This window comes from Odocoileus virginianus, chromosome 14 (assembly GCF_023699985.2).
Source record: "Odocoileus virginianus isolate 20LAN1187 ecotype Illinois chromosome 14, Ovbor_1.2, whole genome shotgun sequence".
Taxonomy (NCBI): Eukaryota; Metazoa; Chordata; class Mammalia; order Artiodactyla; family Cervidae; genus Odocoileus; species Odocoileus virginianus.
In genome coordinates this window covers 32,934,214-32,937,981 of record NC_069687.1, presented here as the reverse complement: position 1 = coordinate 32,937,981, position 3,768 = coordinate 32,934,214, and the positions used below count along the sequence as shown (strand labels likewise).

At 40.5% G+C, this 3,768-nt stretch overlaps 1 non-coding gene across 1 annotated transcript; it reads right to left on the bottom strand.

The window, feature by feature from the left end:
* Positions 1-1,347: 1,347 nt before the first annotated feature.
* On the bottom strand, positions 1,348-1,454 carry LOC139038331 (U6 spliceosomal RNA). Its single transcript, XR_011491324.1, has one exon. It is a non-coding gene; the product is annotated as a U6 spliceosomal RNA (small nuclear RNA).
* Between the last annotated feature and the right edge of the window lie 2,314 nt (positions 1,455-3,768).

The window sequence follows — 3,768 nt, the reverse complement described above, 5'->3', positions numbered from 1 at the left end:
TACAATGTTGTATTGGTTTCTATTACACAGCAAAATGAATCAGCTAGACTTTTTTATTTTCTAATGCTCAGATGCTCAGTCATGTCCAACTCTTTGTGACCCCATGGACTGCAGCCCACCAGGCTTCTCTGTCCATGAGATTCTTCTGGTAAGAATACTGGAGTGGGTTGCCATTTCCTTATCCAAGATGGTATGTTTTTAATAGGTAAATAGATGAAAGGATGATTAGATAAATGAATGGATGAATATATAGATAAAGAGAAGAACTTGTATGGTCCAATGATGAGAGTGTGTCATGAGCCAAAAATTGTGTTTAATCCAGTTTAAACACCTAAGGTCCAATGATAAGAAAGGGAGAGAAGAGAAGAAGAGGAAGAGGAAGGGGAAGAGAAGAAGGAAAGAAGGGAGGGAGGAGAGAGGGAGGGAGAAGAGAGTGAAGTTATTAGTTCTTACCTAGTAACATGTTAAAATGTTTCCACCCTTCACCCAACATGTCTACTCCTGAGTGTATATCCCAGAGCAGCAATTACAGAAGAGAAAAGGTACAATGTTCACAGGAGAATTTTATAGAAGCAAAATTTAGAAATATATCAAATATCCAGCAACTGTAATATGAATAAATCCATGGTGGTTATTCAGACGGTAAAACATTACACAACAGTAAATACCAATAACTAACATCCTGGGTTAATCTCTACCCAACTTCAGGGATAAATATCTAGATAATAGACATGGCTTTCTGCAATGAGAGAAATGTTCTAGAGCATGATGCTGGGCCAAAGAAGAAAGATGAGAAATGATTCCATTTATATGTTAAACACAGACAAAAATAGATAATACACTGATTAGAGATGCATGCTGGGCATGCATGCTAAGTCTCTTCAGTCATGTCCAACCCTTTGTGACCCTGTGAACTGTAGCCCACCAGGCTCCTCTGTCCATGGGATTCTCCAGGCAAGAATACTGGAGTGGGTTGCCATGCCCTCCTCCAGGGGATCTTCCTGACCCAGGGATCAGACCCTCATCTCTTATACTCCTGCATTGGCAGACAGGTTCTTTATTTCCAACATCACCTGGGAAGCCCCTTAGAGATGCATATATGGTAGCAAAATTAGAGTAAAAAGCAAGCAAATACACAAGATTCAGACTGGTGACTGGGAGAAAGGGAGATTGAATAGGAGCAGGGCACGTATGAGAGACTCAACAGTATTGGAAACATTCTTTCTGTATATATAAATATAAAATCATTTTTAAACTTTATTGTTAATTCTCAGGACATTAGGAATTTCCAGATTTTTTTTCAGTAGCATATGTAGAACCACTTCTGGTAACAAATACAGTAGTAAAAAAACTATGGAATGATTTATGAATTTGCATATCATCCTTGTGCAGGGGCCATGCTAACCTTTTCTGTATCATTTCAATTTTAGTATATGTGCCGCTGAAGTGAGCACAAATATTCTCATTCTTACGCAGGGTTGGGGAGACATCCAAGATGTTCATATTTTTATTATTAAACTGTATGTAGATATTGTACAAACTTCTTTATATGTACCATGAATTTTAAAAATAAAGATACAGGTGCAACAAAATAGAGAATCAATATCACATGAAAGGACTTAAGCAGCAGAATTTCCATCCAGCACAGTGAACTCTTTGTCCTTTCAATGTTCCTAGAATCAGGCCTGAAAGAAACCTCAGCTACCCAGGTTTCATCTTTGCTCCTCGGAATATAACAAGAAAAAAAAAATGTTTATTGACTAGCTATCCCATAACTTTACAATACCAGCACCACATTTACATCTTCAGGCCAGAAGATGTATCCTAGCTTTGCTGGTTGTCAGATCGGTATTCAATATGACATGGTGCAATGAATAGAATATTGGGCTGAGTATGAGAGACCAGTTGACTCTGGGGTCTGCTGAATTCCTCCCCAGCCTAGATGACTTTGACAAAATCAGTTCACCTCTCTACCGGGATGCTTCAGATGGGCCGCTGGGGATAGCCAGAGCTGTTCCATTTATAAATGACTTTATGTTGGACTTCTTGGTTTGATCTCTTTTGAAGGAAAGGTTGCACTGCTTTAAAAAGAGAAAAGTTCAAAAACCTCTAGACCAAATGATCCCGAAGTACTTTCTTGCTTTAACATTTTAGAACTTTGTGCTTTGTGAAAATCGTATTGTGGACCTGGCATATTTTTAGAAGGGTTGATCAAAAGGGTACTTACAACTAGATCACAAAGTTGGCCTCTTCTGGAGAAAGTCTATATATTTTTTTGCCAAGAGTAATGGAATATTCCAGAAGTTCTCTAGCAAGGCAACTCAGGTTTCCCTTCCTTGTTTCCCCATCAGAGCCCATCTGACCCTTGTTCTGTCTGGCAATCTGACAGCAAATCTAGCTGACTCATTGAATCACTATTTAGAGAGAGATTGAGGGAGAGGGCTGGAGATGAGGGGAATTTTCTGCAAGAGGCAGAATTGCATAGCAACTTTCAGACAAGCTCCTGGGGGACCCACAGCTTGCTTGTTTGTCCTTTTCCATCCTTCTTATGTCTTTAGCCCTCAGGTCCATCAGCCATGCTGTCCTCAGGGTCGTCCTCTTCTGTCCTCCACCTATTCTTCATGAGATTTCCTTACACTCTGATTGGTCAAGCATGTGTCCAGTAGAACCTGGGTTCTTGATCAAATATTGCCATCTAAACCCCAGTCTTCCAGACTTGATGGATTTCAGGCACCCGCTAGAGCTGCCTGCCTGGCACAACACCTTCTTTCCATCTCTGTACAAAATCAACTTTGCCTGTGGCCACTCGGCTGGTAATATTCACCAGCGCCTACCAGGACAGCATGGGAGATCTATCCTCTGGCCAAGATCTCAATGTTATAGTCTTAATAACAGATTAGCCACTGAATCATCACCCCAACTCGGGGTGAATCCCACTTCCAGCTCTGCTTCAACTTAGTCTAATTTTCAAATAAAACACACCAGTTGCTGTTCTACACAATAACGAAAGGAAATAATGGAACTTCCCTGGTGGTCCAGTGGTTAAGAATCCACCTTCCAATGCAGGGGACATGAATTCAATCCTTGGTTGGAAAACTAAGATCCCACATGCCACAGGGCAACTGGGCCTCTGCACCACAACTAGAGGGAAGCCCATGCACCTTGAGAAGCCCATGTGCCACGACAATAGAACCCACACGCCACAACAAGACCCAGTGTGTCTAAGTATTTTTTTAAGTTACTCGTTCTTATTTTTTGAAAAAACAGCAATTTTTAAAATATGAGCCTTGATAGTCTGTAAGTTCATCAAACTAATCATATTAATAGAAACTTCAGATTCAATATCACAAAGATTTCTTCTAAGCACAATTCTTTTTTTTTTTAATGTCTCTGCTTTTTATTTGTTTATTTTTTTTTCCATTTATTTTTATTAGTTGGAGGCTAATTACTTTACAACATTTCAGTGGTTTTTGTCATACATTGAAATGAATTAGCCATGGATTTACATGTAGTCCCCATCCCGGTCCCACCCTCCCACCTCCCTCTCCACCCGATCCCTCTGGGTCTTCCCAGTGCACCAGGCCCGAGCACTTGTCTCATGCATCCAACCTGGGCTGGTGATCTGTTTCACCCTAGATAATATACATGTTTCGATGCTGTTCTCTTGAAACGTCCCACCCTCGCCTTCTCCCACAGAGTCCACAAGTCTGTTCTATACATCTGAGTCTCTTCTTCTGTTTTGCATATAGGGTTATCATTACCATCTTT